The sequence below is a fragment of the Artemia franciscana genome, chromosome 7 (genome assembly GCF_032884065.1).
Source record: "Artemia franciscana chromosome 7, ASM3288406v1, whole genome shotgun sequence".
NCBI lineage: Eukaryota > Metazoa > Arthropoda > Branchiopoda > Anostraca > Artemiidae > Artemia > Artemia franciscana.
In genome coordinates, this window is record NC_088869.1 from 40,383,190 (window position 1) to 40,401,810 (window position 18,621).

Below are 18,621 nucleotides of genomic sequence, written 5' to 3' on the forward strand. Positions count from 1 at the left end.
TTTTTCTTCTTTCTTTTTTTATAGGTAGTTTCCTTTCGTAAATTCTGAAATAGCCTTAATATGTGGAGTATTGAAATTCGGATATATATCAATCGAACACATACTGTATATAGCACGTGAACACAATTTTACGCCACCAACTGAACGTTTGACCCTGCTTCGGGGCCTGTATTTTATTTTCGGAATTTTTTATCCAGGATTTTTCTTTTTTGGGGGAGGTACAAAAGGATTTTTCGGGGGAGGGGGTAACAAAAACGCATAAACTTTTTTATTGATTTTTATTACGTTTTTTCGAATTGGACAAACATTTCGAAGAGGGGTTTAAACCCCCTAACCCTCCCCCCTGGATTTGGCCTTGGTCACCCTATATAATGTGTTATACATGTAAAGAAGTATTCCAGCCTCAATACTGTTGGGTATCTGAATGGTATAGGCTATTCTGAAGTATGTAGGCTATTCCTGTCATAAGATTCCTGCGGCTATAGGTATAATAACAGGCCGAAACCCCTTGGAACTCATAGTCAACAGTCCTGATCTTCAAAACTAATAACTATTAGAATGTAAATAGATTTTATTATAAGATTCCTATCAAAGCAGCATCTATTCGACAAAGGTATGAGATATACCATCTTCCTCTATGGGAAACAAATCTTGAAAGAAAGCAACAATAAATGAAATATCTCGTCTGGTGCCTCGTAGAAATATTTTTGTAAAGATTTTATCCATTTAAAAAAAAACATAGAGAGAGAGCAGGCGAGGTGGGGGAGGGAGAAGGAAAAATTACGTATTACATTTCAAGTTATAATTCAAATCATTAGTAGGTTTTTGAAGGTAAATATGATTATTAATTTAATGGGGAACTAGCATAAAAATTTAGGGGCTAGAAATAATATAATGTTGGCAAGGAAACGAGGCTATGGCAGAAAAAAACACATCTGAAGAACAAATCCACGACCTCTATACTAGTACTAACGACTCATCGCAGTTTCAAGCCGCTTGAGGTAAATAAAATATGCACTCCCCTCTCCCCAAATCTGTTTAAAGCTTCACTTCCTCCCATGAAGCTCTTATTCCTCCAAGATTCAGCTTGGGGGATGAGTGTAAATTTTCGGAGGTGCAAAGGGGCTAAGTTGATATCAAATTTTGACTTGGAGGAAGGGACAGAGGTAAATCGAAAAAAAACCGTACATTCAAGCTATTAAAATACCATATCCGCAACGTTCGGGGACGACTTGTTGGGATCTAGTAAAAATCTCCAAAGTATTGGGGGAGGAGATAAGGCAGCAAGACTTCGCTTTTTGCCAAAAGGGAGGGAATGTGGGGGGACATAAACTTGAAACATATACCCGTAACCTATTGAGTGAAAGGGAATTTAAGCACAGGAAACCTCGAAAAAACGGTTTTGCCCAAAAATAGGCCAGAAACCTTCTTGTAGTCAGCTAGTATTCGTAATACTTTTTTCCAGCCCAGACTAAAAGATTCGGGACGAACCAAACGGGTCCTTAAATTTAGTCCCTCCAATCTGTTTGAAAATCATGGTTGCAGCAGTAGCTGCAACCTAGTAAAGAGCGAACCAAAGCCCATAGTAACGAAAAGTTGAAAAACGCGGTTTAAAAACTGCCAATTAAAAAAATCACCATCTGATACTGAATCAGGACTGGTAACTATTATTTCGGTTAATCTTAAAAGTAAAAGCTTATTGCGAAAGGAAATTTATGGTGATTTCGAAAAAGAGCCCGAAACACCTTAAAAATGGCGCCAGGTCGGAATAAAATTGCATTATTGGAATCAGAATGGTCGAAAACCTTTAGTAGGACAATTACAGTTCACCTTCACCTTGACAACCAAGAAAAATCACTTTTTTTACATGGGTTGCACTGATGTGTCTCCTTTATTTCTTTCTTTTTCACCAGGACTAGCAAATGACCAGAGTATCATATACAGATATTTAATGGCTCATTTGAACGGAAATTAAATTTTCTAGTGCCTTTTTCAAGTGACCGAAAAGATTGGAGGGCAACTAGCCTCCCTCTCCCTAAAAGACCCTTCCCCCCAAAGTCATCCTCAGAAAATATTGAAAGAGCCATTTAGTTCAAAGATCTAGTAAATATGGTTTTGATGATGATATGACTCTCCATAGTCCCTTGGGAAGGGGCTGCACATGGTATCGGGCGTATTGGTATGACATATATCGTATCGGGCATATCGATGGATCGGTATCCTGTGTTTTCCTTTTTCAGCCATTTTCTAGACTCATTTTCTAAAGTATGTACCTGGAAGGAAATCTATTTCTATATCATGGTTGCAGCAGTAGCTGCAACCTAGTAAAGAACGAACCACAGCCTATAGTAATCCAAAGTTGAAAACACGTTTTCATTAAAACTGCCCGTTAAAAACAAATTTGCTATTTGTCACTGAATCAGGAACTTTAACTATAGTTCCGGTTAATCTGAAAAGTAAAAGTTTATTGCGAAATAAAATTTATGGTTATTTCAAAAAAGAGTCTGAAATCCCTTGAAAATGGTGTCAGATCGGAAAAAAAGTGCACCATTGGAATCAGCATGGTCTAAAACCTTTATTAGGACAATTACAGTCCTCCACCTTGAGCACCAGGGAAAATCACTTTTTTGCATGGGTAGCACTAATTTGTCTCCTTTTTTTCCACCAGGGCTAGCGAATGACCAAAACATCATAGAAATATGTTTAAAGGCTTGTTTAGACGAAAATTAAATTTTCTAGTGCCTTTTTCAAGTGATCAAAAAGATTGGAGGACAACAAGCCTTCTCTCAGAGGCCCTCTCCCCAAAAGTTATTCAATCATAATTTTAATATAGCCATAGGGTTCAACATAGTTCAAAGGTCCACTATCTATGGTTTTGGTGATGATATGACCCTCCATAGTCCTTGGGGAAAGGGTTGTACGCTGTATCGGTATCGGAAGTATTGATATCATGCGTATTGGTATGTTCGTATTATTATTGGACGTATTGTTATTGCAGCTATCTTAGACAGATTTTTAATCTATATATATATATATATATATATATATATATATATATATATATATATATATATATATATATATATATATATATATATATATATATATATATATATCTTCTTCTATATATATAAAAATAAGTTGTCTGTCTGTCTGTCTGTGGATCAGGTGACGTCATGTTTCTGTGTCGGCTGACGTCATGAAGTTAGTTGTCGTCATTTTTACTATGACGGTGACGTCATTAATGGTATTTAAGACATGCATTCACGGAAAAATGTTTAATTGTAAAATGACTGAAGAACCTACAATGGCAACAGCCGAGGAAGCTGCTCAAAGAGTCTATGCCAAAAAACTTGCTGCTGATAGAGAAAGTAAGAAAAGAAAGCGTGCAGGCTTGCAGCTGATAGAGAAAGTAAGAAAAGAAAGCGTGCCGAGGAATCACAAGAACAGCAAGAAAATTGGGTTTGGGATTTTGACTTGGATAAGGTCATCAATGCCTACCAGATTTAAGTTAAAAAACAAAGGTTCGGCGATATGTACTTCATAGTGACGCTGGAAAATAAAGAAGAAAAAAAAACTGAAAAACTGTAAAAAACTAAAAAAAACTAAAAAGAAAAAACACTCAAAGATAAATTACAGACCGGGACACAAATGACGACCGACACAGAGGGAATATAAATGACGACCAGGAACCTCAAAGAAAAATTACAGACTGGGACACCCGGACACAAATCACGACCGGGAATATAAATGACGACCGGGACGCAGGGACACAACTACAACGGGGACGCCGGGGGCACAGGCGGGATATATAATTGACGACTGAGACACAGGGATTGTTTGAATAGAAATTACAGACCGGGACACCGGGACGCAAATGACGACCGGGACACTGGGACACAGGGAATATAAATGACGACCGGGACACTCAAAGAGAAAATACAAACTGGGACACCAAGACACAAATGACGACCGGGACACAGGGAATATAAATGCTATTTATATGCACAGACAATGGGACAGCGAAGAATGTTGTATATTCACATGTTTTACGTAGTTAAAAATATATATTTATATCTATCTCTATTCACAGGTGGGACACAGGGACACAGCTACAATGGCGCGTAACTAATATGGCGCGTAACGACTTACGCGCGCGGGGGGGCTTGGGGGGGCGCGAAGCGCCCCACCAACTAGGTGTTTGGGTGGCGCGAAGCCACCCCAACAGCTAGTATATATATAAAAAAAGTTGTCTGTGTGTTTGTGTCGAGTGACGTCATTTTTGTGTGTCGACTGACGTCATGTTTGTTGATTCTCGAAATTACACACCGGGACATCGAGACGCCAATGACGACCGGGACACCGGGACATCTATCTATATACATAAAAATAAGTTGCCTGTGTGTCTGTGTGTCGAGTGACGTCATGTTTCTGTGTCGACTGACGTCATGTTTGTTGATTGACGATTATACACACAGGGATATCGGGACAACAAATGACGACCGGGACACCGGGACATAGGGAATATAAATGACGACCAGGAAACTCAAAGAGAAAGCGACCGGGACACAAGGAATGTTCGATTAGCAATCACCCTCAACAAAGCACCGGGACACAAATGACGACCGGGACACAGGGAATATAAATGACGACCAGGACGCTCAAAGAGAAATTACAGACCGAGACACGGGAACACAAATGACGACCGGGACAAAAATGACGACCGGGACACCGCGACACAGGGAATATAAATGACGACCGCGACACTCAAAGAGAAATTACAGACTGGGACACCGGGACACAAATGACGACCGGGACACAGGGAAACAACAACAACGGGGACACCGGGGGCACAGGGGGATATATCCGGACAGGGAATGTCCGATTAGCAATCACCATCAACAAAGCTCAAGGGCAATCATTAGAATAATGAGGTATAGGTCTGAATACAGATTGTTTTTCCCATGGACAATTATATGTTGCATGTTCAAGAGTCGGTAAACCTGACAATCTATTTATATGCACAGACAATGGGACAGACAAGATTGTTGTACCTTCGCAAGTTTTACGTAGTTAAATATATATATGTATATATATATATATACATATATATATATATATATATATATATATATATATATATATATATATATATATATATATATATATATATATATATATATATATATATATATATATTGAAAAGAGAAATCACCAATGCTACAGCACAGACACAAAAAAAAAAAAAAAAAGACAGAAGGAGAAAAGGAAGACTGTTTTCTTAAATTAGTGACTAATATAGACCAGCACTTGAATGAGGCCTTAACCCTACTCATCCATACAATCACATAGGTCAAACAGTATAGCCACACACAATCAACCATAAAGAATAATCCATGGACAGGCAGTCATGTCGTCAATAAGTATAAGTCGTCATTTACCGAACAATACAAAAAATAATAATATAGACAAATAATTCAGAGGCAACACCCAACATAAGGGCTCATCAGGAGAATACACTGGCCTATATAGGGTTTCGCCACTCTCAATTCTCTACCCAGCACAGTGTTGTGGCTACCACAGAATATCCATGGCATCCCCGCGTCAGGTATCACCCCCAAAATACATGCCTATAAAAAAAAAAAACAGCAAATGTAAAACAACCAAGTAAAACCAAAACAAGCTTATCTTGTTAATATATCCCTCCCTTTAGCAACAATAGGTAAACTAAATATTATAAATTTTACCAAATCACAAATATTAACACATTGCAAAAAACCTGAATGAACTAAACAATTATAGAATTCATCTTTACCATGTGGCTAAGTTTTTAAAAGAATCCGCTCTATTAGAAACACAATTCAAAATAAATGGCGCTGTGACAACATTTCTCGAACCTCCGAAATTAGTTAAAAATTTCTTTAAGTATTTCTAGATGATTCTTTTGATATTTATTTAAAAGTTCGTTATAATGAAAACTAAATTTTTTAAATTGCCAAGTTAATTTATTTGCAGAAAAACCTCTTGATATCAATTTTTGGCTTAAGATTTTACATCTATTTCTAAAATCAATATAATTACTACAAATCCTTGCATAACGAAGTAACTGTGAGAAAAACGCTGAATATGTGATATTTGAGTGTATATTACTTTCAGGGAATGGGAAACTAATCACTTCAAAATCAAAATCATCCGTTTTATTATACATTTTAAAACTTAATTTATTATTATCACAAATATTAATATTTAAATCTAAGAAATGATCTTCATGACCAGCGCCATGACTAGGCTCAAGAATAATCTCTGATGGATATATATTTTTAGAAATATCAATGAAATCCTTACAATTTAAGACCAAAATATCATCTAAATATCTTTTATTATTTGACAAAGCATGTTTTAAATTAATTGGATTATTCTTATCCATCATATATTTATATTCTAGTTGACTTAAAAACAAGTCAGCTATAAATGGGCTGGCATTCCCCCCCATGGGAATTCCCATAATTTGCTTTTACAAATCACCCCCAAATCTTATATAAGTATTGTATAAAACAAATTCCAATAACTCAAAAATCATATCCAAGCTGTAACATCTCAAGTTAACTGTAGTATTAAAGCAGTTTGTCCATATGGCTTTTTTATTATAACTGTCTATTTTTAAGAACCTTTTACTAGATAAGAGGAAAGATTTCTTTATAACAGTTTTTAAATTATCAAACACTAAATTAAGTGATAAATTAGTATACATTGTCGCAAAATCGAAAGACTCAATTCTTTTAGCTGAAACCATTGTTAAAGAATCTATCACCTGCAGTGAATTATTAACACTCCAATATGGATTAAAATTCGAAAATTTTTTAATACCAGAACAATACGTTTTAAGTTTATTTACAATTTCCTTTAAAATTAAAGAGAGGTCAGTAGCAGCAATGCGGGTTGGACATTTAGCTGCTCCAGCAATAAACCGTGGTTCAGGGGGATTCTTATGAAATTTTACAGTCCAATATAGGAAAGGGAACTTTTTATCATTGTCATTTATTTTAATATTAAAATTTTTAAAAAGTATTTCTTCAGTCTTTTCAATTAAATTCTCATCCTCTATATTTACCTTTTCATAAACATTAGTTGTGCATAACTCCCTTTTTAAGATATCACAATACAGCTTCTGACAAATTATGGCAAAATTATTATTAGCTATATATATATATATATATATATATATATATATATATATATATATATATATATATTCACAGGTGGGACACAGGGACACAACTACAAATGCGCGTATCTAATATGGCACGTAACGACTTGCGCGGGGGGGTTTGGGAGGGCGCGAAGCTTCCCTACCAACTAGGTGTTGGGATGGCGCACCGGGACACAGAAAATATAAATGACGACCAGGATACTCAAAGAGAAATTACAGACCGGGACACCGGAGCACAAATGACGACCGGGACAAAAATGACAACCGGGACACAGGGAATATAAATGACGACCGCGACACTCAAAGAGAAATTACAGACTGCGACACAAATGACGACCGGGACGCAGGGAAACAACAACAACAGGGACGCCGGGGGCACAGGGGGATATATAAATGACGACAGGGACACAGGGAATGTTCGATTAGCAATCACCATCAACAAAGCTCAAGGGCAATCATTAGAATAATGAGGTATAGATCTGAATACAGATTGTTTTTCCCATGGACAATTATATGCTACATGTTCAAGAGTCGGTAAACCTGACAATCTATTCATATGCACAGACAATAGGACAGCCAAAAATGTTGTACATTCGCAAGTTTTACGTAGTTAAATATATATATATATATATATATATATATATATATATATATATATATATATATATATATCAATCTATATTCACAGGTGGGACACAGGGACACAACTACAATGGCGCGTAACTAATATGGCGCGTAACGACTTGCGCGCGCAGGGGGCTTGGGGGGGCGCGAAGCGCCCCCAACAACTAGGTGTTGGGGTGGCGCGAAGCGCCACCCCAACAGCTAGTATCTCATATAAAAATATATTACTCATACCTATGTCCTTCCCATAGATTCCACCATCAGCAAGTTCGAAATGGCACTAAAAAGGCACTTTTGGTACTATGTCTTAAATGATAAAGCTGGGGCTGATGGCCTACCAGAAATTTTTAGAGTGGCGTTTAATGGCTCCTTTAAAAGCTATTCCTCATATTTACGCGATTTTTATCAATTCTACCATCCATTCGTGTGATATAAAACTAAGCTTTTGGTGTCACTTCTTAAGTAGAAAAGCTAGGAGGTATAAAACGATGTCATCATAGTAATAATTATGGTCCAAAACCCTTAACTGGAGGTTTGTAAGAACACCTCCTGTATGTGCTTCCTCCAAGCCCCTTGAATAGACTACGCACCTTAGGTACAAGCACCAATATATCAAATTAGATTATTAGAGGCGCGGTTGTGTCAGTAAAGCATTGTACTTCAAATTAGAGTGTCTTGCGTGCAATGTCTGTTTGTTTTTTTTTTGTTTTTTTTTAATCACAGTTTTGTTCCTTTTATATGATGATTTTCAGATAATTTCACTGATTTTGCACTCATGTTTGAAGCGTATCCCGGGAAGGTGTTTTGTCAAGCATTTTGATCCAAAAGGGAATAGAGGTCATCCAGTTCATGGTTTGCAACAATATTCTTAGTAGATCGCTAAATCCGTACCAAAAATGAATGGCGTAATTTTGTCAAAACCCTGTGTGTGTGTGGGGGCGGTCAAAGTTGGAACCAATTTCCTCAAATCGAGTGAAAATGGCAGAGAATACTGAAAAATGAGCCATAGAGTAATAAAAGGTAAACATGTACTAAAGAAAACTGACCTGTTTCAATGGATGCTTGAATTATGCAGGCTTATCTTAGTTTGACAACATTTTTGGAGAAGCTAAATTTCAGAAGGAGGGGGAGGGGCAAACTGAGGTTTGGGAGAAAACCGATGTCTAGAAGGGGCAGTAGCCTCCTCTGCCCCATAGTTCCGGAACCATGTGGTTCCGCAACTACTCAAAGTTGTATATTAAAAGAAGGATTACTTATTATTATACTTACTTTTACAAATTATTGATTTAACAATTCCACCGTAATATTCTCTCCATACTTACGATTGTAAATTCAAAGAGGAAGAAAGACAAATGAAAAGAGTTCTGTAGGAACTCTGTTCCCTACAGAACATTATCGTACCTACACAAGAAATGATCTTCCTTGATATTTCGATTCAGTTCTAAGTAATGAGTTGCTTTTCCTTATTTGGACAGGTCAAATAACTCCCTAAGTCTAAAGATACATTTCAGTTGAATTGGTAAAATTTTACACAAGCATGCCCATGTGCAAACCTGTCCACTTTGTTAACCTTTTTTATCGCAGCTACTCGCCTAGAGCTACTTTCTTATGTGCTACTAAATTATATTTTTCTTAAACGAAGAATTAAAGATCTATTTCTTCTTTTTTTAAACTTTTACTTGTTTTTTTCCTTCAACTTATTTACCTTCGATTCTTGTACGGCTTCTTCGTTCAGCTTCTTAACAAGGGCTGAGGTATCTTATCTCCGCTAGACTGGAGGTGATTAGAAATTATACAAAAGAATAAGTTTTCAGCTGAAACTAAGGAGCAGCATTAAAATTTAAAACGAACAGAAATTATTCTCTATAAATAATAAGACCATGGTAGTGTTTGTTTTAAATTTTAATCAAAAACGAGCAAAGATGAATTTAAAAAAAATTATGAGGGAAGTAAATAGCGAATTTGAAACTTAAAAGGAACAAACATTATGACTTCCCAACATACCTAATATATATCAATAACACTAGTGCAAATAAATCTACTGGTGATGTTTCCCTATGTTTGTATGATTACAGAAAACTAGCGCTTTTCTGAAAACACGAAACAATATAGGACTTTGGGTACGGTAAAAGTGAATCATGTAAGGACACCTTCAACAATATAAAAGTAAAGCAGTTTTAAATTGTTGCTTTATTTTTTTTTTTTTTTTTTTTTCTTTTCGTTTAATTTGGCACCACTTCTGTACAATGAGCTCATTGATTTCTGTACAATGAGCTTATTGATGAGTTCATTGATTGACTTGTCGTTTGAAGTGACAAGTTCAAGTTCGAAGTGAGGGAATCTTATTAGTATTAACACTACAGACTTGCTTTGTAATATGTATCACAACTTGAAATTCTCCGTTTTTTAGAGAGAAATAACTAGATTTCCAGAGTTCATATTGCGGTTGATATGTTCTTCATTTCGAGTAATACTAGGTGAAATCAAGATGTTACCTGATAAATCAATCCATTATTTTGTATATTGTTTAACGAATTTAAACATACTGTTATAATGCCTAAGTTTTTAAGATAACACAAATATTAAGATAATTAAATGTTATAAGAAAATTTAAATATTAAGATAATTAAGATAACACAAATTAGTTTGTTGTTGTGAAGCTACGTATTTACTTTTGATTCCTAATCAATATTCTTGTTTTTTATACTTGACTTTGTGTTTTGAGCAAAGTGCTAGTTTTCTGTAATCCTACAAGCATAGGGAAATACCACCAGTTTATTTGTTTGCACTAGTTTTATTGATATATATTAGATAGGCTGGGAAATAATATTTTTGTCTGTCTTAAGTTTCAACTTCGCTATTTACTTCCCTTGGGGAAACTGTGTTTTTTCTAAATTAATAACATTAATAAGTCACGTGGCACGGTGGGCTTCTATAAAGAAAACAAATTTGTGACTAATTTTGGGCGTATGGTTCGTGACGCCCGAAAGTGGATCTACTATTTGTATGTCGACAGAGACAAGAAAACCTCAATGAAGACAAAGGCTATGGCAAGACATCGTTATATTCATTCGTGATTTCCAAACTATGCCCAAATCTTTTTTTGTCTCCAATTGGCAATCAACTTTTGGGCCAAACAAACCTAAGAGGAAAAAACAATATTTAGAAATAAATGGCCTATGTCGATTGGCGAAACCCCAAAGCGAGACAAACCTTTTTTTTTCTCTGATCAGCGTGACACTTTCAGTATAACTAAACTGGAATAAGGATATCTTAACGAAGACAATAAATTTAGGAAGAAAAAGTTGGTTATATTGACTTTTAGCACGAAAAATTCAAATATTGTATGCCGTTCTCCTCCGAAATTTTAGATCGTGTATAAACCTTTTTTTCCAATCAGCGTGACATTTCCAGTATAACTAGACTGGAATAAAGAGACCTTAACGAAAACAATAGATTTAGAAAGAAAAATTTGATTATGTTCATTCTTAGCACGAAAAGGTCAAATATTGTACGCGGTTCTGCTCAAAAATTTTAAATCGTGTAGAAAACTCGATTGAAATTTAAGGATAAAGAGAACCTCAATTAATACAAAAAAAAAATATAAGAATTGTTTTTTTTTCTTTAGAGAGAGAGAGAGAGAGAGAGAGAGAGAGAGAGAGAGAGAGAGAGAGAGAGAGAGAGAGAGAATAGCGGAATTCTTTTTTAGTAAATGATCTTGGCATGCATTAATTTAAAGAAACAAACAGTTGTAACAAAATACAACATAAAACGATTTTTGTTTGTGATGTCGTGGATACTTATTTATATGGATGTATTTAAGGGTTTGCATGTAATTTGAGCCTCGTGTAACTGAACCTCATGCAACTGAACCCTCGTGTAACCGAAATCTGTTTAATTGAACACCCTTGCAATTCAATCCCATTTAACTGTGCCCACTTTCTACTGAACCCTCGTTCAACTGAACCCCCGCTTAACTTGACGCTCAGGTAATTCAACCCGCATTTAAATCAAGCCCAGTTGGGCTGAACTTAACCCAAGGTCTAAGGATAAGTTTGCAATAGCACTATTTAGAAGCTCAAAAATCGTTTTTTCGCTTTGTTCACAGTTTTTAACTTATCTGGATAACCCCAGAACTTTTCTAACTAGAAGAAAGTTTCAGGAATGGGTCTATTGCCAAAATCACGGCCCGAGAAATTATTTTTGCAAACTATGAACTAATCAATTAGTGTTTGGGCAAGAATTTACGGTAAAATTCTAGTTAATTGACTTCTTGCTATCTCGGAAAGGGTTCAGATTAGGAAAATGAAACTTTCAGGGATGGGTCTACAAGCTAAAGTATGTCCCGGGAATTCATTTTGAAGTACCCACCTCCACTCCTTCTCCCTCTAGAGGGCCCTGAAATTTGCCTACATGACAGGTTTATGCCTATTAAAATTTTGACAAAACAACACTTTACCTTAATTTTCAGTTTCTAGTTGCTTTTTCTCTGACTTTAGTTTTGAAAATGCAATTCCTGTTATTTTGAGTAGAATTTTGAGCCATATCAGTGTTTTTTTTTCAAAATTTAGGAAATGTATTTGCATATCTTTAAAACCTTGTAAAATGGAATTGAGCAAAGTTATGAAGCTGAAAACAATTGTGTTGTACTTCAATTAAGAAGAAGATCTATTTTGCAAGGTTTCACTTTTATGACACACATATATTTAAAGGTCATCAAAGGTCAGGGCCCACTAGGGAGAGAAGGAGTAGAGGTAGTTGCTTCAAAATACCTTCCCAGCACACACTTTAGCCTGTAGATTCATCCCTGAAAGTTTCATTTTCCTAGCCTAAACCCTTTCCAAGATAGCTAAAAGTCAATTAACTACAATTTTACCGAATTTGCCAAGGGGTAAGTGGAAACACTGGTTTTGTACCTGGTTCCCCGTTCTCTTTCAGTTTGAATTTAAAACTCTTTAGAAGTGACGGAAATTATTTTGCTTGGGTCATTCCACATAAAATCCATAAGGTAATGATATCCAGTGTTACAGATTAAAAAAAAAGGTTCTAAAAAAAACCTGTATTTTTTTTCTATCTTGGATATAAAGAACCATTAACAAATTTTGGTCGCTTTCTGTTTTTGGTTTTTACTTTCCACCCATTCTAATTTTGACGTTTTTGACTTCTTTGTATGAAGGAAAACAAATACTAAAAATTTTTCATTTAAGGGGAAATGAGTAGCACTCTTGAAACCTGAATATTTGATTCCTCGTATAAATAGTTTCCTCTTAATTTGGTTTAGTTTGATACTTGAAGTCCCAAATCATAGTGTTTCAACCAGAATAACTTTCATTTTCAGAATATAGTTTATCACGCTAAATTACCTACAGTCCTTCGGCTTTTGTTCATCTAAACAAAGACCAAATTTGTCCTTTTCGTGATAGCCTTCCTTTACTTTTGAACCCGAAAGTAAAATAGTCGCTCTCTTCCATCTGATATATTTGTATGTCCGTTTCAGAAGCACATCTGGCAAAAGAAGGAAAAAATTTAACCTTCATAAATTTTGTCATTTATTAACTAAGTATTGTCGTAATTTCACGATACATTTGGCTTTGGCAAAAAGTCAACATGAAAAACTTAAATATTAGACCCAGGGACACCCTTTCCCGAAAACCTAAAAGTAAGAAACAAATCATATTCTACGCCAAGAAAAGCGGCGTATAAGATTTATGGTTGTTTCTCCTTCACCAAGGAACCCCAAACCCTTTCAATGTTATACTACATTCGAATTCTGCTCATAGACTTCCTACCCCCTCACCATCCCCACATTTTTTCTATCTGTTGAGTCCTATGATCACCTCTGTCATTGAGACCATTCCATACTAAAGGAGTACCACGACCCGCTGGCCTACTTTTAATGGTGTCTCTATAAGGAATTACTTTATGCTAGTGTTGACTTGGTCTGGGCCCAAAATCAATTAAAGTAATTGGGTTCTGGGTTGCACCACCAAATATGATTAATAAAAGAATGATCTTGACACGGTAAAGCACTTATTATTTATTATTATTATTTGATTCACTTCTACACACGCTACATGAAGAAAAGCTACCCATCGTATCCTCGTTTGGATTGTAATACTTTGTCTTGGGAGCCTAAAGGTAAAAATCTATGATCATTATTATTAGAAAACATAGCATGATAAATATAATAGCCTTGTCTGCATCGTGTGTTTGTACATGATTAAAAGTGTTTTCAAAAATAAAAAAAATGCCCTGAAAATCCAGATTGCAATGGGTAAAACTGAGAAACCTAAAAGATAGTAAACTAAACAAAGAATGAAAAAAAATGATTTTCACTCTTAGTTTCCACTCTTAGGCGGACATGGTAATGAACTCAATTTGCCAAACTGTTTCATAAGAAAAGTCATAATGTGTAATACGGGGGAAAACGTTCAAACCCCGGGGAAATTGCAACAGAACTTTTTTATACCAAAATGTAAAAAAATCAGCTTAGTTACATAAGAAATCCACCTGAATCCCCTCACACAAGTTTCCCAAATTTGCCCTTGAAGGTGGAAAATGACGGAGAAAATCGATTTTTGTGTTTACAAATATTTTGGAGCTTAAATAGTCTTTTCATTCAAATCAAGCATGCTGACTCCAAATTTGAATTAAATTTCTCATTTTTCCGCACTCTTATGTCCATTTCCACCCTAAGAGAAAGGTGAGGGGGTTAAAACTCGAAATTAAGAGGTTGTCGTATTTTTTATCGTTTCCTATGAAATTAATGGTGGTAAATCTGGAAAATGAAGTTAAAATCGTGATTTTACGTAGTCAAGTACCTCATCTTACCTAAAACGGTCGTGAAAATTGATCTATTTGAACTAGTTATTTGAATCATTTGTGGTCGATTCAGCATTCCCTATCAAGCTAGGAATGGTACCTTAGAATATTAGTCTCAAACAATTTAATTTCAAACCAGCATTCTAGAATCCCCTTTCAGTTTGTGGTTTCAATCCCTTAATACCATTCTTTAGCTGATTTAATCAGTGGGGCCATTTACCACTGTACTTGCTACATGACTGGGTTCAAGGCTATATAAAAGAATGGTGCCGTTTTACTTACCTCTGAAAAAAGGACAAAAGAGTGAAGCTAACAAGCGCGCTACCCGAGCTAGAAAAACTCTAGTCATTACCTTTGACCAACCGCTTTGCTGGAAGGCAAAGTGTATCGTTGATGCAGACCCTGCCACAAGTGCTTTAAGAAATGCTACTGTTGTCCTGGGTGGATTTCACACGTGCAGATGTTTTCTAGGAGCCATTGGCTTCCTTATGGCTGACTCGGGGCTTTTGGAAATCGTAAGTCAAGTATACGCACCAAACACTTGGCGAATATGTTACAAGGCAAAGCTGTCTCTCATGTGCGAGGCCATGAACTGTTGAAATTCGCCCTTTATGTGAATTAAATAAAAAAAACTAGTTTTTTTAACTGAAAGTAAGGAGCGACATTAAAACTTAAAACGAACAGAAATTACTCCGTATATGAAATGGGTTGTCCCCTCCGCAGTCCCTCGCTCTTTACGCTAAAGTTTTTAATTGTTTTAAAAAGTAGAATTGTGGCAAAGAGTCAAACTTTAGCGTAAAGAGCGAGGGACTGCGGAGGGGACAACCCATTTCATATACGGAGTAATTTCTGTTCGTTTTAAGTTTTAATGTCGCTCCTTACTTTCAGTTAAAAAAACTAGTTTTTTTTATTTAATTTCTGAACGTTTTTGAATTAATGCATGTTTGATTTTGGCTCTCCGCACATAAATTATTGAAATGAAATTAGTATATTAATTTTTTTTTGGCTAAAACGTCTGTACACTTCCCAATAACCATTACTATATGTAAACACTGGTCAAAGTTTGTAACTTGCAGCCCCTCCCCCAGGAATTGTGGGGGAGTAAGTCATTCCCAAAGACATAACTATTATGGTTTTCGACTATGCGGAACAAAATGGCTATCTTAAAATTTTAATCTGTTGACTTTTGGAAAAAAATTAGCGTGGGAGGGGGCCTATTTGCCCTCCAATTTTTTTATCACTGAAAAGGGCACTAGAACTTTTCATTTCCGTAAGAATGAGCCCTCTTGCGACACTCTAAGACCACCTTGTCGATACGATGACCCCTGGGGAAAAGAAAAAAACAACAACAAACAAACAAATAAACACGCACCCGTGATTTGTCTTCTGGCAAAAAATATGAAATTCCACATTTTTTTAGATAGGAGCTTGAAATTTTTGCTATAGAGTTCTCTGATATGCCGAATGCGATAGTGTGATTTTCGTTAAGATTCTATGACTTTTAGGGGATTTTTCCCCCTTTTTTCCAAAATAGGGCAAATTTTCTCAGGCTCGTAACTTTTGATGACAAAGACTAAATTAATTGGAACTTATATATTTAGAATCAGCGTGAAAATTCGATTCATATGATGTATCTTTTAGCATCAAAATTCCGTTTTTTAGAGTTCCGTTTACTATTGAGCCGGGTCGCCCCTTACTACAGTTCTTTACCACGAACTGTTTGAAAAGAAAATAATTCGGTATTTCGGGGCTTCTGACATTATTACTCCTTTGCGGAAGTTAGGCTCAAAATTGAAAAATGATTATATTTTTTCTCTGGGCCCCTTCCACCTCTTAGTTCGTTTATTTTCCCGTTAGTTTTCACCTGTTTTCACTTTATAGTTGTGTTATCTCTTAGCAGTTCTTTCGTTAGTTGAGTTATGGTTGTGGTATATATGTTTTATCGCTCGTATAGTTGTGTTATTTTCAAATTATACTCCATAATAGAGAGGCTCCGAACACCCAGCATTGTATATTAAGCTCTGAATTTGACGTTTTTTCTAACGTGACCAGATTCGTCCTGCGCCCTTTTCATTGAATTTTTTCCCCCATGGCATATTTCTCCAAGGAAAGATCCTCCCACATAGCCCCCTCCCTCAACCCTACCCCCAAAACCAAAAAAATCCCCCTGAAAACGTCTGTACACTTCCCAATAACCATTATTATATGTAAAAACTGGTTGAAGTTTGTAACTTGCAGCCCCTCCCCCAGGAACTGTGGAGGAGTAGGTCACCCCCAAATACATAGTTATTATGATTTTCGACTATGCTGAACAAAATGGCTATCTCAAAATTTTGATCTGTTGACTTTGGGAAAAAAATGAGCGTGGGAGGGGGCTTAGATGCCCTCCAATTTTTTTGGTCACTTAAAAAGGGCACTAGAACTTTTCATTTCCGTTAGAATGAGCCCTCTTGCGACATTCTAGGACCACTTGGTCGATACGATGACCCCTGGGAAAAAAAAAAAAAAAAAAAAAAAAAAAACAAACAAATAAACACGCACCCGTGATTTGTCTTCTGGCAAAAAATGCAAAATTCCACATTTTTGTAGATAGGAGCTTGAAACTTCTACAGTAGGGTTCTCTGATACGCTGAATCTGATGGTGTCATTTTCGTTAAGATCCTACGACTTTTAGGGGGTGTTTCCCCCTATTTTCCTAAATAAGGCAAATTTTCCCAGGCTCGTAACTTTTGATGGGTAAGACTAAACTTGATGAAACTTATATATTTAAAATCAGCATTAAAATGCGATTCTTTTGATGTAGCTATTGATATCAAAATTCAATTTTTTAGAGTTTTGGTTACTATTGAATCGGATCGCTCCTTACTACAGTTCGTTACCACGAACTGTTTGACCTATTATCATCGGAACTGAATAGCAGAGCGTTTGATGTCACTGGCATGCTACTAAAATCCCTTGAAAAGGTAAAACAGGCGTACGAGTCGCTCCTTGAAGAAGATACCATAAGTAGGGAGGGGATTTAAGTTAAAATGTGTCATTTAAATTCGGCCGCTGCGCCTTAGCAACAAGTTCAAGTGGACCCTAGCAACCAGCAGGTGTTACTAATTTTCTTAAAGATGCAGGTGTTTGTTACGTAATATCGGTTCGCTTGTTTACTTATGCAAATGTGTTCTTTGGTTGTTTGGCTAAATGTTTAAAATACCCACAAGGGCCAGGAAAACCTTTCAGGGCTCCGCCAAATTAAAGTTCAAACGTATGCGTTACATCATAATTTTGTTGTTGTTTAAAAACCTAACATTGTAGGGAAAACCTTCAGGGCCCTCCCAAGTAGGGATATTGGTCAAACTGATCATAATCCAATATTTTTCTGCTTTACACACGCGGCCTTAGTTTTTATCAGCAAAAAAATGAATTTCCCGCTATTTCCAGGAATAAGGAGCGAAGCATTAACTGGTCCTATGTTGATTTTTCAGAAGCAAAGGATTCCCTTTATACAATTGCCTGTTATTCTTCTGGTGGGACCGGGTTATTTTCTAATGTTCTCAGGACTATATAATCCGCTGCTAGGGGGGAAACTTTATCAGTCTAGAGTTTAGAAAAAGGCTTTGATGTCTGCTTATATGAATGTAACCCTCTATGTGGATTAGGAATACCCTCCTCCCCTCGCAAAAAGGCAAGACTATAGTCAAAAAGGAGCTAGTATATTTCTCTATGTGGAATTAAAAAGTAAAACCCTGTTCCCACTGCTATTGTGTAGCTCCATGATCGATAAATTAATCTAATTTTTCTTGAAAAATCTACGCTTTTAACCCGACCTGCTTTTTCAAAACACTTCCCATATTGTGACCGGGATACAATTAACAACCTTAAGATATTTGCCTAACCTTTAATGATATTCCCCTCGGGCAAAATTATTAGTTTCTAGGAAACAACCAGCGTTACTCAGTTACATAAAGGTTCATTCT